Below are 14,583 nucleotides of genomic sequence, written 5' to 3' on the forward strand. Positions count from 1 at the left end.
GTTTGATGTTCATAGAATTTTACCCTTTAAATTTGACACCAAATTTGACTGAGTATCTTCCATCCTTTCCAGCTGTTTACTAAGAGAGTTTATTTCAATTAAGGTGTGAAATTTTGCTTTTAGCTGTATGCTAAAATTTAACTTGGTTATGACTTGAAAGACTTGCCTGTTTTAAACATTCGTCACTTAATGCAATTGAAACTCTCATCCATGCTTTTTCAGATGCTTCCTGAGATAGTTACATTCCATGAAGGTGTGAGCCATTGTTTTAGCTTACCACATGAGACTGGTGTGTTTGATTAGCCTGCTTGTGAGCAAGAATCTGCATTTTACAACCCTGCTCTTTGAAGCTGCTATGAAACTTTTGTGGGATCTTTCCCTGTACCCTCTCAAACCAGATAGTGCCAGACTTCCATGTTTCAAATGACACATTTTTCTGTATTTTCAAGAACACCCCATCTTGACATTTGAAACATAACTATATAATTTGGTTAATCGTCCCCCCATCCAATTGTACTAACATATATCCCCGATCTTTGTCATTTGTATGCATGTGTTGGAATTTCAAATTGTGCACCAAAATCAACACGTAAATGCATCCATATCTCAGACCAGTGTCGATAAGAGTCTTTTCTTTTCCTCAAGTCCAATTACCGTGAACCATAGCCGTTGTTGCTCAGGAAGGTAGCAATCGCTTTCCGTGTGTTCCACTACCTCCAAAGCATTTTACTTCCTTGGGATAGCAGCACCGTTGAAGCTTCCTCATGTCCCTTAGAAACAGCACACAACTCAGTCCATCAGTAACCACAAAGGTCTTTTGTCCATCACTGGCTGTTACGTGTCTCATTTTTCCGTCATCCAAATTGCTTTTCCATTGCTGATTGGAATGGTAAATTATGATATCATGTACCACCCACTGATTTCCTTGTTTCATTAATTTAAAATGTTCAATTGATCCTGCTTGTATTCCTAACTTCCCCATTAATGTCTAACATTGTCGTGAATCATGTAAGTCTGCCAACCCCTGGTTTACCTGAGAGAATATCTTTCTGACAAATTTCCTTCCAATCCCTTTTTTCTGTCATCGTTTCCCTTACAACATGAAAGTGTATATTTTCCATTACAGCATTTGCAAAACCCACATTGAACTGTCACTTTTCTAAATAAATTCTTCCTATTGTTAAATACACAGTAAAAAAAAAATTAAGTCTTATCTTAACACATTACTCATTTCCTAACCACACAAATAGACTGTGTGCTATAACTTTACATATTTGCAACTGTTATCACAATTTAAATACTAGAAATAAATTACAATATCGAAACATCCCGTCTTGGCTTTGGGACCAATAGTCATTACATACTAAATATGGCATATAAACAACATCAATATTATTTGTAATGTTCTATGTAGTTAAATCAAGAAAACACACTAAACTACCCCTCTATTAAAACATTCACACAGTTTAGAAATGCGGATCAAGTTCTTTAACGGCACACATACATATACATCAGTCCCTACCAATTTACATGACATTTCTTTCTTTAATAACGATTACAGCTCTTCAATGCAATATTGTTTTGCTGCATTGGTAACAATTTTCCCGCCGTGGTATCAAGCTACAAAAATTCTTAAATGATTGTCATTTATCATATTGGGGTTCCTCGTCAGTCGCTGCTGTCTGCCGAGACCCTTAATAACTCCACCGTGTAGTACATACCCCATGGAGACCACAGATCATCCATCAGCTAATGTCCAGTTAGAGATGTCTGACCGGAGGTTTCACTGTCCAGTAATAATTTGATATTTTGATTTGTTTCTAACCCGTAACGTTTTCCTCCGGGTTCTGTCATTTAATTCCCTCAAATATGTAGCCAATTCTATCATTAGTTTCGCCCCAATCCTGTCGAACAGATTCTTCTCTGGAGCGTAGTTCTCTTCCTTCTTGTGAACTGGTTTGTTATTAATTTTTTCCATCTGAAAAATCAAATGAACAGATCAAGGGTGGAGAGGGCCCTATTCTTTAATTTGTACTTTCTATTTTCATTTGGATTATCCCAGAAGTGCCCTCTCCAGGACTTCCGGATTTCTTTTGCCACCATTTCTTTTTGAACTGGTTTATTTTCCTTATCATTGATGTACATCATACAATTAAAGCCTGTTAAGCTTCATACCAGTTTCCATTGTGGACACAGAACGCAAGTCCATCATAGGAGTGGAAGCTTGTACAGCACTGAACCTAGTTGAGTGGCTGTACATTCCAGACAGCACGGCGATGGAGGTTCATTGCGATTGGCAATGAGGTGAAGTGGAGCAGTTATCCGATAAGATAAAAGCAAAAGTCAAGGTGAAGGAAAATAAACCAGATGAAGAGATGGATGAGCCAAAAGGAATTCCAGAATTCTGGTTGACAATCTTCAAAAATGTGGATGGGCTCAGTGACATGATACAGGAGCATGATGAGCTATCTTAAAGCATCTACAAAATGCAAAGATAAAATTTTCAGATCCTGGACAGCCAATGAGTTTTACTCTGGAGTTTAAGTTTGAGCCAAATGAGTACTTCACAAATGAAGCAGTAACAAAAACATACCAGTTGGAGTCGCAGCGTGATGAATCAGACTTTTTCTTCTTCGATCAATTAAAAATCACGGGATGTACAGGGTGCCAGATTGACTGGAAGAAAGGAAAAAAACATTGAAAACCATTAAAATGAAGCAGAAGCATAAGGGTCAGAGCACTGGTAGAACAGTTACGTAAACTGTACCAAATTACTCTTTCTTTAATTTCTTTCGCCCTCCTGAAGTTTCAGTGTATGGAGAGCTGGATGAAGGTTCTGTAGGAAGACTTGCTGCTGACTTTCAAATTGGTCACTTCTTGCATGAACACACAATTCCACGAGCAATGTTATACTTCACATAGAATAGAAGCTATTGCAGACGACAATGATGATTATGATGATGATAATTACGGTGATGAAGATTACGATGGTGATGATTATGATGATGATAATTACCAGGGGGATGATTATGATGAGGGAAGTGAAGAATCAGATGATGAGCCAGAAGAAGAAGTCTATGAAAGTTTATTTTGTTTATTTGGCATTCGTGATGAGGTGATATCAAGTAGCATCCAATCTGTGCAGGACAACGATGAGTGTGAAAGCTCTAAAATGGAATGTGCAGAGGCTGAAAGTGAGATTGCAACAGCAGACAAATTAGCTGAGACAAATCAACTGTGAACAGCCAACTGGTAACTGAAGAAATAATCCCCATTTTGGAGATATTGGCACCAGAAAAGTACAATGAATTATCCTATGCCCACAGAATGGCTCCTGCAGCGGGTTCCCCAATACCCGAGGCTAGTCCATCAAAAATCTTGCAGTAAGAACAGGTGGATACATCTTCGTGCAGTTCTCCAACAAAAGACGAAGCATGCATCATTTTATCAGATGAGGATGAGCCACTAAATGAGACTAAAACACAAAGTGAAGAAGAAATGCCTAATGTTGAGGACATTGATCCAGCTAAGATACTAGAATGCGAGGGTCTGCAGACCATTCCTGAAGTCACAAAAGTATGTCGACATTGGATGCCTCACTAGTTGGTGGGCATGCAGGACAACATTAAAGTGCAAGCACCATGGATCAAGCAAAACTCCCCAACTCAGAAAAGGCTCCAGAATCAGCTATTACAGCAGCTGATCCAGAAACTGCTACTACAGCAGACTATCCAAAAGCAGCTACTGCAACAAAAGGTGCAGAAGCAGACTTCACAGCAAGGGATCCAGAAACAGCTAATCCCTTGGCCAAGACCAGTAGCAAGAATGATGCTCTGAATGCACAGGCAGATGTGAGTGTGAACCATACCAACTTCGCGGATGATGCCACCAAAGCTAAGAAGAAAAGGAGAAGGATGGAGCTGATTATAAAAAAAAGAGAAGGAAGGGTAAGAGTCGAGGACACAGTTGGTCGACCCGCAACTGCGACAGTGAAGACACAAGCACAGCAATAAGGCCAATATACAAGAACACACGCGGAGTCAGAAGCGTCGTTTCAAAAGGCTGCAAGAGTTGGTGACTCAAAGGCCAGCCAGAAAACCTTTCAAAGGATGAAGCACGATCACATATTCGGTCAAGGTTCAGGAGACCAACAAGAAGATCCCGTTGACCTGAAAGATTGAACGTGTAATTAACTGTGTACAAGGGACACATTTGAAATTGTTATGCATATCATGTTTTGTAAAGCATAGTTATATTTGATAAACATTCACATTTCCAAAGGAAGGGGGTGTGGTGATATGCAGAGCGAAGTATATAGTTATCTATATGACCTCCGACCAACTGGTGGCGATAGAGATCCACCATGTGACTCCAGAGATCCGGCAGTTGGTAGTAAGTCGTATTAGAGGTGGTTGCATTAAAAGTAGCTCCAGGAGAATTCACTGAATTCACGAATCGTTACGTTTCATAGAATTTTACAGTGCAGAAGGAGGCCACTCGGCCCATCGAGTCTGCACCGGCTCTTGGAAAGAGCACCCTACCCGAGGTCAACACCTCCACCCTATCCCCATAATCCACCCAACACTAAGGGCAATTTTGGACACTAAGGGCAATTTATCATGGCCAATCCACCTGCCCTGCACATCTTTGGGCTGTGGGAGGAAACCGGAGCACCCGGAGGAAACCCACGCACACATGGGGAGGATGTGCAAACTCCGCACAGACAGTGACCCAAGCCGGGAATCGAACCTGGGACCCTGGAGCTGTGAAGCAATTGTGCTATCCACAATGCTACCGTGCTGCCCTACGTTTGTATTATAGTTCGTCAGTTATCTTTCCACGTGTTCATTTTATTTAGAGACTATCTTACTACTCAAAGGATTAGATATATTGTGTGCATCTTTATCACGGCCACAACACAGAACATAACAACCCTCTGCCAGAGTATCTCATACTGTGCATTATCTGTCCCCCGGGAGAAGGTGGCTCACAACCACCGGGAGCGGGAGAGGACTGGAGGGAACCAGCCGGACGTGGGGCCCCTCACAGCCTTGGAGCAGAGGACAATGGACCTGGTTGGAGGGGTGGGAGAGTGGGAAGTCGCGGAGGCGGATGTCAGCATGCAGCAACCAAGTGAGCCCCCACTGCACTGTGATGTTCCTATAGCACGTGAGTAACCCCTCCAACCCACACCACGCCTATGATTGATTTCACCATGCAGCTTTCTTGTGTCTTGCAGGGTCAGCTCCCGACGAAGTGGGATTGGTCGGTGACCCTCGTCCCCGCTGCAGCAGCACCATGCACCTGACGACTATTCGGGTCCACTAGGTGACCTTCCCCCGCCGCAACCCACAGCACTATGGAGCACATGTCCAGGGACAAAACCAAATTCTTGTCACTACTGTCACTGGCACCCTCCACCATCTGAGAGACACTTACCTCCGTTGGGCACTTCAGTGAAAATTCTCCAGGGGCACTATCTGGTGGGCATGACATACATGCAGCGGTACATCAGGTGGTGGGTAGGGGGCAGATGGTGAGAGGGCGGCCCAACCCCATGGACTAGCTGCCATCCAAACAAGCCAAGCGCTTTTGGAAAAGGTGGTCCCATCAATCTTGGAGATGCAGGTGCAGAGACGGGGATTACAAGACGGGGTGCTAGTAACAATCCAACACCTGCAGGCACGGTTAGAGGAGTCCAACCAACTGGGGAAGCAGGAGGCAATGCCAAAAATGCATGTCACCCAGGCCAATACCGCAGGGGTTAAGTCCGCGGTGGAGGCCTTGGATGCGAGGGTCACGGCCATGGGTCAGGATGTCCAAGGCCTGGAGGACAGTGTGCGGTCGATGGTTGATCCATAGGACAGGTCAGCCATGTCATCATCAGCCATGTACCAGGGCCACATGGACATTGCAGCGACGTTCCAGAGTGTGGCCCAATTACAACAGGCCATGGCTGCGGGCATCATCAACCACATCAAAGAGAGTTAGGTGCCATCAAGTTCCAGCTCAGCACGTCAAAATCACTCAAGTGTCATTTAACTCTCTTTGAGGGGGTCTCTGTGGATAGCAGGGGGTGGGGAGTCTGGTACGGGAGAGGTGGGCAGGTTGTGCATTGTGAGGGGGTGGTGGCCTTCGGATGGACTCTGGAGGAAACCCCCTTAAGGAGTAAGCCCCTCAGCCCACCACATCATGTTCACGTTTGGTGATACCTGTAGGGATCCACACCCACGTGGTTCCCGGCCTGGAGGACTGGGGAATCACAGAGGCCTGGAGATCTAGTGCTGGGCCCACAAAGTGGATGTAAATGGGTTATTAGGGCCAATTTGCATCCATTAGCATCCACCCGCTGGCATGTAGACGGAGATCCCGATCCCGCCGCCAGCATGGGGCCAGAGCATAGCGGTCGGTTCGGTGCCCGGTGTGAACCTTTATTTTCGCTAGATTCCCGATTCTCTGCACTATCACGATCCATGTTGCCAGCTTCGCGGGGCAGAGAATCCAGGCCAGTATGTTTAGATGAAAATACTAATATTCTTGTGCTGTGCATACAAGGACCAGTTACAAAGTGTAAGAAACAAAGACGTAAAGGCCAATGGTATTCTGTCTTTGGTCCCTTTCCATTGCCCTAGAATTTTTGGGGTTTCCTTAGCGGTGGAAGGGAGCAGAATACTTGCATTTACATATGGGGGTCTCGCTCTTTAGCTGGAGACCCAAAAAGGCACTTAAGTGGCCAGTGGTGGACTTTTCCTGAGATCATGGACTCTGCGCAAATTCCACCCCCAGTGAGCTGCCAGCCAATCAGACACAGATAGCTGTGCATTGCAGACAATGCCAACGTGAGTGGTGTCACTTGCCAGCAATGCACCCACAAGAGGCCCAGAGTCATGATGGGACCCATGCCACAGGTGCGTGAGGGTCAGAGGGGGATCAGCAGCAAGGGTGGGGATTGGCTTTCAGCAGCTCCTCCCACTTCCTGGTGCTGCGTCCCTCAGTCTAACAAGAGACCATATTCTGGTCTTTGAAGCCTTTAGGAAAGACTGGCTTTCCTTCTCACACACGTCGCTATCCTCCACTTCAAAGCAGTAGGCCCTGTCTAGGAGTGGGCTTGTTATGGCTTATTGTGGTAGAGCACATGACCTCTTAAATAATGTAAATGCAGAAATTCAGGTAGGCTTGATCATTATACGTGGAGAACAATTCAGATGTGTCGGCTCTGCTAACAGTGCAGACTTTGTGAGGAGTTAGTGCTAGTGCGAATGGCAATTAAAATGAAAGGTGGGGTCGCAGTTCTATTGTCACTGGACTAGTAATCCAGAGACCCAGGGTAATTCTCTGGGACCTGAGTTGGAATCCCACCCACCTTGGCAGATGGTGGAATTTAAATTCAATTTAAAAATCTGGAATTGAAAATCCAGTGATGACCTTTACCCATCTGGTTCATTAATGTCTTATTAAAAGGAAATCTGCCATATTCACCTTGTCTGGACTACATGTGACTATGTGGTTAACTCTTAAAAATGGCCTGACAGGCTGCAAAGAAAACAAAACACAAAGGAATGAAACCAAACGGACCATTCAGCATCGAGCTAGGCACTGGAAGCGACAATGGCAAAGTCAGCCCTGCCAACACTGCAAATGGCTGAAAGCACTGGATGCTGCAAAGGCTATGGGCCCTGACAGTATTCCAGCGATAGTACTCATGTCTGGGGACATCTGCTAAAGTTAGGAGAGCTGTCTCACAGATGAGGCAAACCTAGCCTGACCTAGTCATACTCATGGAATCATACTTTACAGATAATGTCCCAGTGTCATGTGAGAGTACCTTTAATAAATGGATGTTTAAGCAATGTACCTTTAAGAAACGCAGCAGCTTATATTACTGAAGTGATGTCAGAGGGTGAGGGTAGCTGTGTTGAGCTCACTTCTGCTTTTAGTTTCAATTTTGAGAAAAAGAGCATGGGTGTGTCTGTGTTTTGCAGTAAGCTGGATCTGCGGTGATCTCTGCCAGAGATCTCTGAATCATTTGGGTGATTTAAACTCATAATAATAATGTCTTTAACCTGATGTGTTTCTGTTTAAAGGTGTTAAGTCTTTTGGAGGTTTGAAGGAACATTTTGAGGGATTATTTAGTGTTGTATTATTTTTGGGTTTATCTTTGAAGTAAGGGGTCGTAAGTGATCCAATGTTTATTTAAAAAGGTTAAGTTGAATTCATGGAATAAACATTGTTTTGTGTTTAAAAACCCACGTGTCCATAATTGTAATACCACACCTGGAGAACAAGCCGTGTGCTTCAAAAGCAACAATACATTAAAGGGAAAGGTTGGTTGAACTCCATGATACATTTTGGGGTTCTGAAAACGCCTCTCCCGTAACACCAGACACCACCATCCCACCAGCAGGACAGACCCAGCAGAGGTGGCGGACGGCACAGTGCTGTGTGGTCAGGAGAGTGTTGCCCTGAGAATCCTCAACATCGACTCTGAAGTCTCATTACACCAGGTCACAAATGGGCAAGGATAGCTCTTTCTGATTTCCATGTACCATCCTCCCTCAGCTGATGAATTAGTAAATATCCACATTGAACACCATCTGAAGGAATGTACTCTGGGTGGGGACTTCATACCCTAGGTTGGCTCACTCGTCCCACCACAGACCAAGCTCATGGAGTCATAAAGGACTGCCTTTGCAGCAGGTGGTGAGGGAACCAACAAGAAGGAAAAACATACTTGACCTCACCAACATGCCTGCCGCAAATGCATCTGTCCATGACAGTATCGGTAGGTGTGACCATCGAACTGTCCTTATGGAGACAGTCCTGTCTTTACATTGAGCATACCTCCATTATGTTTTGTGGCACTACCACTGCGCTAAATGAGATAGTCTTCGAACTGATCTAGAAACTCAAGACTGGGCATTCATGAGGCACTGTGGGACATCAACAGCAGAATTGTACTCAACCGCAATCTGTAACCCCATGGCCCAGCATATCCCCCATTCTACCAATATCATCAAGATAGTGGATCAATCCTGGTTGAATTAAGAGTGCAGGAGGGCATGCCAGGAGTAGCACCAGACATACCGATAGATGAGGTGTCAACCTGGTGAAGCTGTAACACAGGACGACTTGTGTGCCAAAATGCACAAGCAGCAAGTAATAGACAGCTATGCAATTCACAATCAATGGATCAGATAGAAGTTCTACAGTTGGGGCACATTCAGCCATAAATGGAGGTGGACAATTAAACAACTCACTGGAGGAAGAAGCTCCACAAACATTGCTATCTTCAATGGCGGGGAGCCCAACACATCAGTGCAAAAGACAAGGCTGAAACGTTTGCAATAATCTTCCGCCAGAAGTGCCAAGTGCATGATCCATCACGGCCTCTTCCTCCTCCGGAAGCCCCAGCATCACAGATATCAATCTTCAGCCAATACAATTCAAACCATGTGATATGAAGAAGCGGCTGAAAGCACTGGATACTGCAAAGGCTATGGGCCCTGACAATATTACAGCAATAATACCTCAGACTTATGCTCCAGAACTTGCCACATCCCTGGCCATGCTGTTCCAGCACAGCTACAACAATGGCATCTACCCAGCAATGTGGAAAATTGTCCAGGTATGTCCTGTATAAAAGAACCAAGCCAAATCCAACATGGTCAATTATCCCCCCATCAGTCTTGATCATCAGTAAAGTGGTGGAAGGGGTAATCAACAGTGCTATCAAGCAGCACGTGCTGAGCAATAATCTGTTCATGGATGCTCAGTTTGGATTCCACCAGGGTCAATCTGCTCCTGACTTCTTCACACCTTGGTTCAGACATGGTCAAAAGAGCTGAATTCCAGAGGTGAGTGAGAGTGACTGCCCTTGACATCAAGGCATTATTTGACCGAGTGTCGCATCATGAAGCCCGAGCACAACTAGAGTTAATGGGAATCGGGGGGAAACCCTCCACTGGTTGGAATTGTATCTGGCACAAATAAATGCTTATGATGGTACAAGAACAATCACCTCAGCTCCAGGACATCACTGCAGGAGTTCCTCAGGGTAGTGTCCGAGGCCCAACCAGCTCCAACTGTTTCATCAATGGCTCCCTTCCATCATAAGGTCTGAAGTGGGGATGCTCGCTGATGAATGTTCAGCACCAATCATACCACACAACTGGCAGGCAATTACCATCTCTAAAAGGGAGAATCTAACCATTGCCCCTTGAAATTCAATGGCATTACCATTGCTGAATTCCCCACTATCAATATCCTGGGGGTTAATGTTGACCAGAAATTGAACTGTACTAGCCATATAAATACTGTGGCTACAAGAGCAGGTCAAAGGCTAGGAATCCTGCAGCAGGTAACTCACCTCCTGACTCACCAAAGCATGTCCACCCTCTATAAGGCACAAGGCAAGAGTGTGATGGAATACCCTCCACTTGCCTGGATGAGTGCAGCTCCAACAAGAAGCTCAACACCATTCAGGGCAAAGCAACCCACTTCATTCGCAAACATTCACTTCTTCCACCACCGACAAACAGTAGCTATGTGTACCATCTACAAGATGCGATGCAGAACTCGCCAAAGCTCCTTAGGCAATACCTTCCAAACTGAAGTCTGCTTTCATCGAGAACGACAAGGGCAGAAGATACATGGAAACACCACCACCTGGAAGTTTCCCTCCAAGTCACTCACCATCCTGACTTGGATACAGATCGCCGTTCCTTCATTGTCGCTGGGGCACCATCCTGGAACACCTTCCTTAACAGCATTGTGAGTGTACCTGCACCTCAGGGAGTGTGGCAGTTCAAGAAGGAATCTCACCACCACCTTCTCAAAGGTAACGTGAGGATGATAAATAAATGTTCAGATTCACAGAATCCCGACAGTGCCATTAGTCCCATCGAGTCTGCACCACTCTGAAAGAGCACTCCAACCAGGTCTACTCTTCTATCCCCGTAACCATACCTAACCTGTGCCTCTTTGGACACTAACAGGCAATTTTATCATGGCCACTCCACCTAACCTGCACATCTTTGGATTGTGGGAGGAAACCGGAGCACCCAGAGGAAACCCACACAGACACGGGGAGAGCGTGCACATTCCACACAGACAGTCACCAAGACTGGAATTGAACCCTGGCTCTATGAGGTAGTAGTGCTAACCACCGCCGTGCTGGTCGAATAAGTGACACCCTCATGTAAATGGATTTAAAAACCTCTCTTTAGTTATGTCACGTAATCAGTGGAATGAAAAAGTGCATTCATTTTTGCAGTATAGAACTATCTGTGTAAAATGAATTATTGTTGCAACTAGTGTAATTTTCTTGAATTCATTTTAAATTTAAGTCAAATAAGTTTTATTTAATTTAAAGCGTTTCCCCCTATAAATATTACAGGGGACAGTTATTATTTGTTCCAAAATATATGCTGTCTCCATCAAAATAAATGTACCTGTCAGATTTTAATATTTGTATATTAGAGGAACATGTACATTTAATTTGAACAAGGTATTGAATTTAATTTTAAATGCTAAGTAACTGCTTGACTCAGCTTCTTTGAGAAGCTCAGTTATATATTTTCGCACCCATCATAAAAATTATCATAGAATAATATTTACTGGTAAACTTCAGATCTTAAATGTTTTTCCAGCACGATATATTTAGATTTCCATTCATACGAATTTCATAACAGGCTATGTGAAACCATGGTTTGAATTGTACAGGAAACACAAACATGGAAGGATGGTTTGTGGAACTCATGGGCCGTGATTCTCCGCTCCCGCGCGGCATCGGGAAGGCCGTCGTGAACTCGGATGAGTTTCACGACGGCCTCGGAGGCCGCTCCTCGCACCCTATTCACACACCCCCCCCCAGGGGGCTTGGAGCGGAGTTCCGTAAATCACTGCCGCCGGGCCTTGACGCTTGCGTCAAGGCGGCGTGCCGGGAATGACGCGACGGCGGCGCCTAAGTGACGTCAGCTGCGCATGCGCAGGTTGGCCGGCTCCAACCCGCGCATGCTGCCTGCAAGACGTGACGGCTTGATCTTGCGGGGTGGCGGAGGGGAAAGAGTGCGTCCCTTGGAGACGCCGGCCCGACGATCGGTGAGCACCGATCGCGGGCCAGTCCCCTCCCGAGCACGGCCGTGGTGCTCACTCCACTCTCCGCCCCCCACAAGCCACAAACGAGCCTTTGGCGCCATGTTCACGACGGCAGCGACCAGGTGTGGTTGCCGCCGGCGTGAACAGGTCGGGAAAGTCAATCCACTCGGCCCATCCGGGCCGGAGAATCGCCGGTCGGCGTGAAAAACGGTGAGCGCCGATTATCCGAGCGAGGGGTGGGAGAATCGCGGGAGGTGCCAGGGCGGCGTGTCGTGAGTCGCCCGGCTCTCCATCAATTCTCCGACCCGGCGTGAGGAGCGGAGAATCGCGCCCATGGTTATTGTTGAATTAGGGAAACTGGGGTGGGGTTCTTCTGTAATCGGTGGGGAGGGCAACTCCGGCGGGACGGAGTGGTGTGAACCACTCTGGCGTCGGGCCGCCCCAAAGGTGCAGAATCCTCCACACCTTCAGGGGCTAGGCCCGCCCCAGAGTGGTTTGCGCCCCGCCGGCCGGTGGGAAAGGGGCTTGACGCCACGTCAACCAGCGGCAAAGAGCCTCCGCCAGCTGGCACTAGTTGGCGCATGCGCGGGAGCACCAGCTTGTGCTGGCATCAATCCCCGCGCTTGCACAGAGGGCTTTGGTTCTGCACCAGCAATGGCGGACTGCTACAGCCGCTTGTGTGGAACAATAGAGTGCCCCCACGGCTCAGGCCTGCCCGCGGATCGGTGGGCCCCAATCGTGGGCCAGGCCACCGTGGGGGCACCTCCCGGGGCCAGATCCCCCCCAAGAACCCGGAGGCCGCCCGCGCCGCCAGGTCCCGCTGCTAAGTACCGAGTCCAATTTATGCTGCGGGATTGGCAGAAAATGGGTGGGACTTCGGCCCATTGTGGGCTGGAGAATTCTGGCAGCCCTGGGGCCCATTGAGTCCCACCAGTCTCCGCCATTCTCCGTGGTGGGCGGAGCAATTCACGCCGACCCCCAGCGATTCTCCGACACGGCGGGGGGTCGGAGAATCCCGCCCCTGATCTGTGATCTGTCTGTAATTATGTCGCAGATTAGACATGATCTCACTGGTGGTGATATGCCTGTGCATAGTTTAGTTTATAGTTAGTAATGCGACCTCCAACCAGCCGGCGGCAACAGACATCCACCACATGACGTGAGATAACGGGCAGTGGTACAACAGGAGTCACACTGAAAATAACTCCAGGAGAGTTCACCAAATTCATTCAGTAACTTTGTCTGTATAGTAATCTGTTAATTATCTTTCCACGTTTGCTAATAAATCAGCGTTCTAGTTAAACAACTAGATATCCTGTGTACATCATTACAATGGTGGGATCACAGAACACAACATCACTGACTGCTGAAACAAGAACGAGTTCACAATAGCAGGTTAAGATGTGGAGAACAAGTCAGCTGTGTGCTTGTGGCTTGTTGAGCATTACAAACACCTGTGACAGGTTCTTACTTGTAATATATTTGCATTCAGTGAATACTCATTGGCGTAAAACTTTTAAAATTTACATCCGATCTTCAAGATAAAGTCAGCGGCGCACGAGCATCTCATACCACCCAGTTCCTGATTGCTTAAAGGTTGTGCATAACAGTTAGATTTGTGCAGCTGTGTGTGAGGTTCACAGTTTTCCTTGTTTAACTCTACAACACAAGGGACAGGAGCAGGAGATTGGCTGCCTGCATGAAAGTTAGGGACCAGCAAGGGTGAGTCCGTGGTGAGGGGGATGTGAGTTCAGGGGTTTGGGGCAGTGGAAGATGGATTCAGTGGAAGTTAGTGCGTGGGGTCGGGTTCATGGAGAAGTGAAGTGGGAAAGGCCTGTCATCCTGGGTGTGATGGGGAGTTGGGAGGGTGGTGGTGGTGGGGGCAATCAGTCAAGGTAAGAAAAAGAGGTGCCGAAAGGGCAGTGTCAGGACTGTCCAAATGTGTTTCCATCTCACAGTGTTGGCTGGCAGAGTTTTTATAGGACTTCGAGTTCACCTATAATATTTCAATTATCGCTGTGTGTGATTTCAGACAATGGGTAGCACGGTGGTACAGTGATTAATACTGCTGCCTCACAGCGCCAGGGACCTGAGTTCGATTCTGGCCTTGGGTGACTGTGTGGAGATTTCATGTTCTCCCGTGACTGCGTAGATTTCTTCTGGTTTCCTCCACAGTCCAAAGTGCAGATTAGGTGGACTGACCATGCTAAACTGTCCCTTAGTGTCCAAAGATGTGACGGTTCGGTGTGGTTATGTGGATAGGATGGGGGAGTGGGCCTGAGTGGGATGATATTTCGGAGGGTTGGTGCCGAATGGCCGCCTTATGCACTGTAGGGATTCAATGGAAATGAAATGTCTTTTACAATGCATAGAAGGGAAACTGAACCTCCTCCTCGAGCAGCTCCAGCTCACAAACATCCATCCTCCAAGGCTGCAGTGACTAGGAGGAAGACCACCATTGCTGGATGAATTCCAATATCCATTGTC

The 14,583-nt window shown here is 46.7% G+C and overlaps 1 pseudogene; it reads left to right on the plus strand.

Moving 5' to 3' along the window:
- Positions 1-2,276: 2,276 nt before the first annotated feature.
- Positions 2,277-3,241, plus strand: LOC119969894 (annotated as a pseudogene).
- Positions 3,242-14,583: the final 11,342 nt, after the last annotated feature.

Source organism: Scyliorhinus canicula, chromosome 8 (assembly GCF_902713615.1).
Source record: "Scyliorhinus canicula chromosome 8, sScyCan1.1, whole genome shotgun sequence".
NCBI lineage: Eukaryota > Metazoa > Chordata > Chondrichthyes > Carcharhiniformes > Scyliorhinidae > Scyliorhinus > Scyliorhinus canicula.